Source organism: Cupressus sempervirens, chromosome 5, assembly GCF_028749045.1.
Source record: "Cupressus sempervirens isolate cs-2001-9-10 chromosome 5, ASM2874904v1, whole genome shotgun sequence".
NCBI classification, from domain to species: domain Eukaryota; kingdom Viridiplantae; phylum Streptophyta; class Pinopsida; order Cupressales; family Cupressaceae; genus Cupressus; species Cupressus sempervirens.
In genome coordinates, this window is record NC_143122.1 from 244,417,633 (window position 1) to 244,430,636 (window position 13,004).

Consider the following 13,004-nt stretch of genomic DNA (forward strand, 5'->3'; position numbering starts at 1 on the left):
GCAGCCATATTTATTTGTGAGGGGTTAAAAAAACAGTGTGTATTGTCGCAGTTTCTGATAAAGCTGTAAAGAAAATATTGCAACGTTGAGTTGTTTTGCTTTGAACCTGTTTGATTTTAATTTTCTATTCATTATTTAAGATATTTATATTTTATTCATATAATAAGATTGGTTGAAATTATATAAAATCTTATCTTTTTTAAATAATGTATAAATTTGTTTCTTGAAGTAATCTCTACTTTAACTCAATTTTCTAATTTAAATTCTACATTTCATATATGGCTATACTCCTTACAAATTGCACTATTGACTAAATTTCAAAAAAATGAAAACACAATGATTTTTTTTTTGAAATTTTCAGCATTTGATCTTCATTATCTGTATATTTTGTGATTGAAAATAGCAAAATTTTTGAGAAAATTTTGCTGTGTTTTCGTGAATCTAAAAAAGAATCATGTTTGACTTTTTTTTGTCTTTGGTGCATTTTGTTTGGACTCTTAAAAAATTGCTTATTGTGTTCTTGTATGCTAAAAACACTTCTAATTTAATATCTAGGATTATATGTTTGTATATAGTCTTAGAACATAATTATCATTGCAATCACATTGAAAGGTCATAACAAAGAATTAGTTTGCATCAACATTGCATTCACAAATACCGAATTGTCTTATCTTGGGCACTTTGCATAATTGTTGGACATGTCTTATTGTAATTCAAAGAGGTTTTGTCTTGCCTTATCATACTTTAAACTAGCACTTGATGTAATGGTTTAGTGTTGAGTTCAAATCTCTTCAATACAAAAAGAAAGATTGTAGTTGACATTCATTAAAATTGTCATTAGTAGAGCAATACTTTCAAATCATCTCATTTGGATTATATTCAAGCACATTGTTTTTTTCTCATTCAAATTGTGTAAATTAATAGTTGTTTCCTTCTTATTTGGATCACAACATTTTTATGTGTGAAAGAAAATGTGCATATTGTAGGATATGATGTTGTAAACAAAATATTGTAATGTTGAATTGCTTTGTTTTGAATATCATTGATTTTAATTTTATATTCATTATTTTAAAGACAACTTTTTTCTTCATACAATAAGATTAGTTGAAATTATAAGCACTTATCTTTTTTAATAAGATTGTAGGTATGAACTTGTTTATTAAAGTGATCTTTTCTCTAATCCAATCTTCTAATTCATATTCAACATTTGTTACTCTAATTTCTAAAAAATGACTATTGTGTTCCTACTTGTGTGCCAAAACATTCTAAAACATCTAAGATCTTATGTTTGTAGATAGTCCTAGAATATTTGTGTGTCAAAATTGTGTACATGTATCTACAACACAACACTTAATAAATCATCAGTTCAATTGGTTAGTATATATAAATCAATCAAAATCAACAATAAACCAATCAAAAGTGATATATTGCTTCCTAAACATAAGGATTGTGAATGGTCAAAAATACTCTCAGAATTAGGCATGGTATATCAGTGAATTGACTCTCATGAAACAAAAGATTCATGAAAATGCATGTACATGAATGCACAATTGAATTAATTTAATGAACTACATGATGAATTTGGTCCTAGTTTGATTAAATTGACCCTGAATTGATTTATGGTGCAAGCTAGGTGGATGAATTATGATTCTGCATGATTTGATTTGATATGCGATGATATGAATTACAATATACAATGATGCAAATAGCCTAAAATGGATTATCACAATGCAAATTAGCTCAAATACAACAAACTAGCATGATGTAGGTGCAATTATGAATGATTGTTGAAATGACTATATTTAAGGATGCTTTTATAGATTTTTAATTAGAGGGGAAATGATTTGAATTGTATGGTCCAAATCTTCTCAGTTTGAATTGAGTGGTTTATTGAAAATTTGTTGAGCACTCCCCTCAGGATTCAAGACAAGGGCTTAACCGCCTCCTATGTACTATAAGTTGAGTGATTGTATCAGGCATTGACAAATTGATATTTGAAGCAACTATTGGAAATATGAGGCAGACAAGGTTACTAAGAGGGGAGGGGTGAATCAGGAACCAATAAAACTTTTACTTATTTCACATTAATCCTTCATGAATATTAAATTAAAACAGGGGTGAGGATGATACCCACAAGCTTTAGTACTGTAGTATAAAGTTGGTTAGTTAAGGCTTACAATTGATCACTTCTGATGATCTACCCTATTAGGAGCAATAAGGACTACTAGGTCCACCTTGTTAAAGAATTTACAAAACATACAATGAAGTATGCACTCGGTAAAGAGATTTGTCGAAGACTGTTAAGTCTACCCTATTAAATGATTTAACTGATGCACCTATTAGGATGAACTAGTGGCTGATCTCTGATCTACAACTCTGATTTTCTAGTTGAGATTCTTTTAAAATGTAAAGATTAGCTTGTTGTGATAGATAAATCTTTGTTGTCCATTAGACTGCTTGTAGCCTTCTCAATTCACACTTCTGCTCTTTATATTTGCTTCATACTTATTTGGATATGATACAAGTCATTACTTATACATCAATCCAAATCATAATTCATCAAAGTCGACTACAACATAGACTTCCATCAAGATTATGAAGTCGGCCCAACTCCTAGCACTTGGGTTTTGAAGACAAACTTGATGATGTTATGTTACTCAAAAACCATTTGTTAGGATTAAACCACAGACATAAATAAAAATTACATGCAAATATAAACAATATTAGAAAATAATAGATCACACAGAAAAGAACACAAGACACCAAGATTTAACATGGTTCACCCAATCCCTAGGCTACATCCACCAAACAACAAGTTTGATATTATTACGATCCAATGATTACAACCCGATTACAATCCATAATCCCTTACAGCTCAATACTGTCACAAGAACCAATTTTCACATCACAACACTGAAGCAATCCCTAACCCTAAGCCCTTTTATACAAGTATTGTTACCACTTTAGGGTTATAATTAATAATTACATGTTAGCCCAAAATCTTGATAAAATGGGGCCCAAATTTATTTTTTCAGGGTGATGCCCTGAGCCCCAAAGAATTTATGAAGTATGTATAGTACTTTCCTGATCAGTCACCATAAACTAACAATCTCTCACTTGGGGATTGATCAGGCTCCACAATAAACAACAATCTCCCACTTCGAGACTAATCCTATAGCTTTGTCACTACTCCATGAGGCTCCCACTAGATCAAACCACCTTGGATTTTGTTGTTCTTTAATTCATGTTTAGTCTAGAAGACCAACCAAAGCTAAAGAGGAGTTCAACTTCTCCCTTGTTATGACCTTTGTAAACATATCGGCTGGATTATCATTTATATGTATCTTGTTTGCCTTTAACTATCCATCATCCAGAACTAACCGAATGAAATGGTACCACAACTATATGTGTTTGGTCTTTGAATGCAGAGCATAATTTTTCGTAAGATGAATGACACTCTGACTATCTGTAAAAAAACAATTATCCTTCTGAGGGTGTCCTAATTATTCCAAGAAGAACTAAAGCCATATCATCTCCTTAGCTGCCTCTATAGCAGCAACATACTCTACCTCTTTAGTGGATAAAGCATTAACCTTCTATAACCTAGAAACCCAACTCATGGTTGTCCCACCAATAGTAAAGACATAAATTGTAGTACTCCACTCAAGGTATCAATATTCTTTGCCAAATCTAAGTCAACATAGCCTTGTAAATCAGTAGTAGAGCCCCCAAAGTGTAAACACTTATTGGATGTTCCTCTCAAATATCTAAGAATCCATTTCACTACATTCCAATGCTCAATTCTTGGATGACTCATATACCTACTAATGACTCCCACTACATGTGCAATATCTAGCCTTGTACATACCATAGCATACATCAAGCTTCCTACAACTAAAGCATAGGGTACCTTTAATATCTTCTCATCTTCTTGTGTCTTGGGACACATCTCCTTAGTTAACTTCAAATGACTAGGTAGAGGTGTGTTGACATCTTTAGCATTCTCCGTAGAGAAACATTGCAACACCTTCTTAACATAATCAGCTTGAGATAGCGTTGATTTCCTATTTTTCCTATCTCTACGAATCTTGATACCAAGGATTTGTTTTGCTGCCCCTAAATCCTTCATAGCAAATGAATGTGCTAACTAGAATTTCAGCCCCTTAATTCTATCCATGTTAGACCCAGCTATTAGCATATCATTAACATATAAACATAAAATAATGTAGCTATCATCATCCAACCTCTTAAAGTAAACATAGTGATTTGAGTGACACCTACTATATCCCTACTCATGCTTAAAATTGCCAAACTATAGATACAATTGCCAAGGTGCTTGTTTCAAGCCATAAAAATTTTTCTTCAATTTTCACACTAAGTTCCCCTTACTTTTGACCTCAAATCCCTATGGCTGAGCCATATATATCTCTTCATCCAAATCATCATGAAAGAAGGTTGTTTCAACATCAAGCTACTCTAAATGAAAATCTTTAGTAGCCACAATACTTAAAATAGTATGGATAGACGTCATCTTAACAATAGGAGAAAATATCTCATCAACATCAATTCTTTTTTCCTGCGTAAATCCTTTTACAACTAACTTGGCTTTAAATCTTTTCTTACCTCCATTCTCTTCTTTTAGCCTATAAACCCACTTATTTTGTAAAGCCCTTTTAGCTCCAGACAACTTGCATAAATCCCATGTATTATTTTTTAGCAAAGAGTCCACTTTTACTTTTATTGCAGACTCACACTGAATCTTAGTATCCACCTACATAGCTTCATCATAATATTCAAGGTCACCAACATCTGTTAGTAAAATAGAATACAAAGAGGGAGAAAATCTTTTTGGAGGTCTAACTTTCATTGTTGACTGTCTAATATTCAGTGGTGTGTGTGGTATTTTTTGTTGTGGTTGTTGCACATAATGGGGAATGGCTAAAACATCATCTTTTGGAGTATCATCTAGCACTACATAATCATCTTCTTTCTTCTCATGTTGCTGCAATAGATCTTTGTACAACACTTTCTCATTGAATATGACATCCCTACTTCTTACAATTTTATGATTTTCAAAATTCCAAAGCTTATAACCAAATTCATTAATTCCATATCCAACGAATACACATTTTTTTGACTTAGCTTCCAACTTGGTTCTATTTTCAGAATCTATGTGAGAAAATGCTTCACAACCAAAGGTTTTGAGAAAAGAATAACTCACCTTCTTACCAGTCCATGCTTTCTCTAGAATACCACAACCCAAAAGAGTAGAGGGACTTCTATTAATCAAATATACAACAATATTGATAGCCTTTTCCCACATGTGTAAGGGCAACCCAACATGCAACCTCATGCTCTTTGCATGCTCCATTATAGTCTTGTTCATGCATTCAACCACTCCATTTTCTTGTGGAGTCCTTAGAACATTTTTTTGCCTATGAAGACCATTAGTGGAGCAATAATGTTCAAATTCATGACTACAATACTCACCACCATTATTAGATCTAAGACATTTTAATTTCTTACTAGTCTCAATTTCAACCAAGCATTTCCATTTCTTGATAGTTTGAAATACATTAGATTTTTGTCTAAGGAAATAAATCCATACTTTTCTAGTTGCATCATCAATAAATGTAACATAATAATGAGAGCCACCAAGGAAAGATACCTGACCTGGTCCCCATACATCAGTATGCACAAGCTCTAATTTTTCCTTTTTATTTTCCTTCCTAATCTTCACAAAAATCACTCTCTTTTGTTTTCCATACACACAAATTTCAAAGAAACCCATATTAACACATTCAGACCTGGTAACACTTTCTTTGAATGAATTAATTCCATAACTTTCTTACTCATGTGCCCAAGTCTATTATGCCACAATATTGTATCAGAATCTACAATAGCTATTTGTTCTCCCTGCTCAACTGCAACAATTGTTCCTAGACATTCATTTTTTTTTGAAACAATTAAAGTAGAAGGAACAATATGACCTATGCAAAGATATAAGGTGCCTACTTTAACACTTTTTTCTACTACAAGGGAACCTTTTGAAACCTTCCAATATTTATCATTAAAAGTAACTACATAACCCTCATCACTGAGTTGCCCTGCTGAAATTAAATTCCTACTCAACATTGGAACATGTCTTACCTCATGTAGTAGCCAGTGATTCCCATTCTACAACTTAATCTTAACTTTTCCCTTTCCAACAATATGAAAGGGTACATTATCCCCCAAATAAACAAGTCCAAAATCCCCTTGGACATAATCAATGAAATAACCTCTATGAGGTGTAGCATGAAATGAATCACCATAATCCAAAACCCATGAATTGTCAACACTTTCTAAAGACAGAAGCAAATCATCCTCTTCAAATTTGTTACTTACCACATTTTCCGCCTTATCTCCATCTAGTTTATCTCCTTCATTTTTCTTTTGAGTCCAACAATCTTTCTTTTTATGCCCTGGTTTCCCACAGTACCAACAGTCATTTGGTCATCTCGATTGAGACCTCCTCCCCTTTGACTTTCCTTTTGATTTTCCATGATTTCTAGAATTTATTCCTCTCTCTATCATTTTGCCTCAACTTTGTGCATTCAAAGCACTTTCTAATGTAGATCCACCTGAGGTTTTCTTATAAATTTCCTCACTGAAAATAAAACAGATCACATCATCATATTTTAGGGTACTAGATCTAGGAACAAGATTACTTGCAGCCATTACCAAGCCATTCCAACTTTCAGGCAAAGAACAAAAAATCAAGAGAGCCCTAATTTCTTCATCAAAATTGATACCCACAGAAGATAGATGATTAGTAATAGTATTAAACTCATTTAAATGATCTACAACAGATCCATCTTCTATCATTTTCATATAAAATAAATGCTTCATGAGAAATACCTTGTTTGAAGTAGAGGGCTTTTCATATAGTTTCACTAGGGTTTGCATCAACTCTTTTGTTGTCTTTGCTTTTGTAATATTAAATACCACCAATGGTGCTAGGCATAATTGAATGCTTCCAAGTGCCTTTTTGTCCAAAAGATCCTAGTCATCATTTGACATAGATCCCTAATTCTTAGTTTTGCCTTCCAACGGCTTCCATAAATCCTTCTAATAAAGATATTCTTCCATTTGCATCTTCCATAATTAAAAGTTATACCCATTAAACCTGTCAACCCTCAACTTACCCTTGTCTACCATTATTCCCACTCAACCGCAAGACTCCCACTCAACCATGAGACTTTCCTATAGAGGATACCTGAAAGAAAAACCTCGCTCTAATACCACTTGTTAGGATTAAACCACAGACATAAATAACAATTACATGCAAATATAAACAATATCAAAAAATAATATATCACACAAAAAAGAACACAACACCAAGATTTAACATGGTTCACCCAATCCCTAGGCTACATCTACCAAACAACAAGTCCGATATTATTATGATCAAATGATTACAACTTGATTACAATCCATAATCCCTTACAACTCAATATCACTGCAAGAACTAATTTTTGCATCATAGCACTAAAATAATCCCTAACCCTAAGCCCTTTTATACATGTACTTTTACCATTTTAGGGTTATAATTAATAATTACATGTCGGCCCAAAATCTTGATAAAATAGGGCCCAATTTTTTTTAAGGATGATGCCCCAAGCCCTAAAGAATTTTTGAAGTATGTAAAATACTTTCCTGATCGATCACCATAAACTAACACCATTTTCAACACTCAACATCATCATGCACTCGATAGAGATAGAAGTTCAGTTCATACTAATCACTTTTGAGTAGCTTGAACTTGGTCAACACTATGAGACTCGACATATAAATTGAATCACTTGGTTGACATTCCATGATTCGGTCAACACTAACACCATGAGATCAATATAAAATGAATCATTTGGTTGACACTCCTTAGCTTAGTCAACACTAGATTCTCATCACTAATAATGTAAACTTGGTAGATACTAGAGAGCATGGTTGACACTGTGCAACTCAATTAATATTGTGAAGCTTGGTTAGCACTATCATTGATCAACTTGGTAGATACTTCTTAGCATGAACTAAATGTAGATTTTGAAACTTGGTAGCAACTCTAGAACTTGGTAGAAACTATATAACTCGGTAGAAACTATATATAGATTGCTTGGCATTGTAGTAGCTTAACCAATTGACTAAGTGTGAGTCACTAATAAACAAACTTGACCTTAATGTCAATAGCAATAACAACCCTATTGTAACAAGTGTTATCAGAGCTTGGTCATAGGTTTGAATCCTTAGACCCTTAGGTAATGCTGAGGGGGAGATTTTTGGAAATTTATTGAGTGCTCCCCTCGGGGTTTGTGACAAGGGCTTAATTGCCTCTTGTGTTATAAGTTGAGTTGTTGTATTGGGTACTAACAAATTAGTCTTCTAGTGCAATAACAACCCCACTCTAACATGGTTGAGATTCAAAATTAAGTGAGCAATGCACGTCCTTGAATCATATTGGTCAACATGTGCCAAGTTGTTTGTCATTTATGAGTTGTTTGAGCAACAAGTGTCACTTTTTGATTGAGAGGATAACAGACATTTAATGTAATCAATTTAATTAATTTCTTTAGCCATAAAATTTTTTACTTTGAAGTTAATTAAATGGCTAAGGTAATTTATTGATTAAAACCTTGAATTAATGATGCATTATATGTAATTAAATTAAGTGAATTTAACTATACAACTATATTTTTATACTTCGATTTAATTTGACCTTTGAATTGCCTTGACATGATTTTTCTGAATTGATTATGCCTTGACCAATTTTAGGTGATTACACAACATAATTATCATTAAATTTACAAACACATTGAAATATCATATCAAAGAATTAGTTTGCACCAACATTGCATTACCAAATACCCAGTTGTCTTGGCAACTTTGCATAGCTCCTCGACATGTCTTATCTCAATGTACTTTAGAAAAGGGTTCTTACCCATTAATTAGAAGTTATTGAATTTATCTATTAATACAAAAATTCCCACAAGCCACTTTTCAGCACCATCCACTTTGTATAAGTAGATTCAAAAGAAAAAATATGTAGAGAGCCAAATTTGTAGAGAACTAGTCTATTTAGTGATAATATATTCTTGGATAGGTTCACAAGTATCAATTTTTTCTAAAGTAGAGCAAAATCACTCAGTGTGTCTAGTATAATCTATGCAACGAAGATCTACTATAAATTTGTAGATGTTGATGAGTTTTTATTAAATGTAAAACACATTTGGAAGGAACCCAAAACCTTTTATTGCCTAAAAGGTAAGAATAACCAATCAAAATCAAACCACTAGAAAACTAACACAAAAGAAGACAATAAAAAAAGTAATACAACATATTATTGTAACTCCTTAAGAATCTTAGCAGCTTCAAATCCCATTGATAAATTTGATTATGAAGGTTACTCACCTCCTACAACTCTTTCTTTTCATCTTCAAAGTATTTCTAGGAATGTGTACAAGCATGAACACCCAATCTTTATTCAATTGAAAAGGTACATTGTCCACCTCTATCCATGAGTTCTCCTACATTACCCTAAACCTTAGGCATTTGCATCAAATCTTCTTCATTTGATTTTTTAACCTTTAAGAATACATAGCTCTTCAACATTGTTCTCAATAGTAGTCTATCTCAATTCCACAATCTTCTCAAGGTTTTGATGAATCTTCAAAACACAATTGTCCAACACTTTGATATCCATATTATAAGATCATTTTTCATCAAGCTAACATATTTAGCCACATCTTCTAGGATAACAAACATCTTTTTATTCCTTTCACTATTTCTAGAAAGATCACCATTGTTACTCTTTGCATCCATCTTTTCTAGACAATGTAAATTGGCTCATGACACCCTCCTTAGCTAGACCAAGCATAGTGTAGATTTCTTCCCTATTGTTGTTGAAATAGAAATCCTCAAAAATATCATGGGAAGAATGTCTCTAGTCTTCACAAGACAAATCAATATGATAACTTAATTGAATTCCCTGCTTGCCTCTCTTCTCCTTCTCACCATTAAAGATGTTATTTTTTTCTTTAATCAAAAATTTGGATTTGGTAATTTACTAGTTCACCAACTCCCCCTGTAATGGCCTACCCAATGATCCTTGGAACATAAGGATAAAACATGCACTACATAATTTTTTCTTAAGATAAGTTACTAACAACAACATAAAGTAACCAAGTGCAAGAGTGAAATAGCTATACAAAATAATCAAACAAGGAACATGGTTGAGCTCACATGTTCACTTCCATTAGTGGAAGTCTTACAAACAATTCCAAAGATCCCCAAGCACTAAACCAAACTCAAAATCAATGATCACATGAATCATGAGAATACACAAGGAGAGGTGTTCTTTTTAAGCCCTAGGAACAAGTTCCTAGCATGGTTAAACATACAATTCCATTTCCAACTAACCATAAAATAATTGATAATTACAAGTAGAGACCAAAAATGGTCACACACAAGATGAGGGCTCAAAGTTACAACTAGTACTCATCTACTAGAAACCATGATGGAAGATAAATGTTGAATTCTAAAATTTGGCTAAATCTGAAATCCTAAAGCCTTGAAATTTGGCTAAGTCTAAATTTCTAAAGCCTTGAAATTTCTTAGAATCTTTATCTTAACTTAGAGAGGTCTAGAACCTATCTCAAATGAATTGTTGCATATATAAAAATATATCTTAAGGCCAACTTATACTTAAACGATATATTTTGAATCCCATAGAAAAACTACCTTGAACTAGGAAGGTATAAAACCCAATAGGGTGTCCAAAACCAACTTCCAAACTTTCCTCCACCAACCCTGAATGCCCACTCTTTCTCATGTGAGTAAGTGCACTAGTCTCCATTCTTGTGCAACACGTTGCATAATAGGAAACAAGAAAGTGAATTTCTTTACATGAGGATTCACTTCATGTCGCATGAGGAAGTACACACTCTGCACAAGGAAGTACTTTCTCACGCAAGGGAGTACATGCTTGTGGGAGGGAGAATGTATTTCTATGTGAGACAATATATTGTCACACAAGGAACTTCCCTTCTCTTGCAAGGAATGCCAATAGTGCAATAACAAGGCAAGGAAAAAATACATAAAAACATGAAACCTCCATATCAGGAAGTACAAGATCCACATAAATTGAGGAATGATCAAGTGAGAGAATAAGAGACAAGACACCAAGCAAGAAGAAGGAGAAAACATCCATCCATCTAATCCATAACAACATATGAAAGAACATGTGGAAAGAAACATCACAATGCACATACATGGTTCATAAACCAAACATCATATGAAGGAAAGCATAAACATCTAATCACCAACACAACTAAAACTCGTGCTTGGTTCCTCCCAACCATAATAGCATCATAAGACCTCAAAGGCCCTAGCCATCCCCTAAGCATAACATCCCAAACTGCCAACTAGATAGTCAAAGTTGTCTTATGAAGCTATCACTACTACAACATGAGTAACATCATAAGAACAAGAAGATCTAACATGCTTATCCATCAAAGCATAGATACTCCAACTAGAAGTGAATCACATTATCTAACCATATGCTATAAAATCATAATAAAGGAATGCATCAAATGAAACAACATCATCTAAACATGATATCCAAGCATTCCAATTAAAAGCATAAGTCATAAGGAAATATACACCAGAAATCCAAAATACCAAGTGAACATCAAGAACTGGTCTCAACTAGAAATAGACCATTTTTGTACACCAGTCCCTAACAGTGGTATAGGTAGCTACATCTCCCAACCACGTGGAACTTGTACGCCCACTCTCATCATCCTAATGGAGATAATGATTCAAATACAAACACAAAAGATAAACACCCATGGATAATACATATGCCAATCGAGAACATGATACAACATCTATATGCTCATGAAGATAATGTAATGTATTAGGTCACTGGTCAGATCGTCTATGGATAACTATACAGGGACTCTAGTGGAGTGTCCTTATTTTCCATCGAGTAGCACAAGTACTTCGAGCCTTTGATCAACTCCCTCAGGAGGCCATACTCATAATGTATCTTTGATTAACTCCTGCAAGAGGCCAGATACTATGCCTTTGATCAACTCCTTCAGGAGACCAGAAACTATGCCTTCGATCAATTCCCTCAGGAGACCAGGCACACACACCTTTGATCAACTCCCTCAAGAGGCCAGGTGTTCCATAATCTTATCTTTTATTAAGTTTTAGTAATCATTTGTTAATTTAGTTATCACTTGTTAGAACTTTTTCACGATATCTTATTAGAATAAAACTAGGTATATGAGAGAAGCCAATGCACACATCTACCCTGCATACCCATGCTCATCTCACAATGAATTCCAAATGCAATGCAAGTTCTGAACCCAACCCCAAATGAATAATCCCTCAACCAGCTTATATCTAGGAGTTTAGGTCTCACAAACACCCATCAAATGCATGTGTACATGCTCATGTGTGGGCACAACCAACTACACAAAATAATCACATAATACCAATGCAAGGGTTGGGTATGAGAAATGCAACAATCAAACAAGTACAACAATCTCACTCAACCAACCTATATTTGGGAGTACAAATTCTACATGAATCCGGATGAGGCAAAAACATCAAATATCATGAACTCACTCAACCAACCTAAATCTAGAAGTATAGATTCTACACAAATCTTAGTTTTCATGAAAATAATTGATGGGACTCAAAATCGTATTCCCATTTTGAGTACCATTCCAAACTTTTGAGTACTTTTGAGCCCTATAAGAGGATTTTAATCCTTAGGTACCCAACCATCATTTTGAGTCATGTGAGGTGTTTTATGTTTCTAAAACCTTGCATTTAGAATATCCATGCATTTTTTAATGATAAATTTTTATTCTGAGTCATTCTATGAAGTTTCATTTCTAGCTATGTTCATATCTACATTTTTGCTTAAGTGTCAAACAATGACAGGAAGCCTAGTTTGT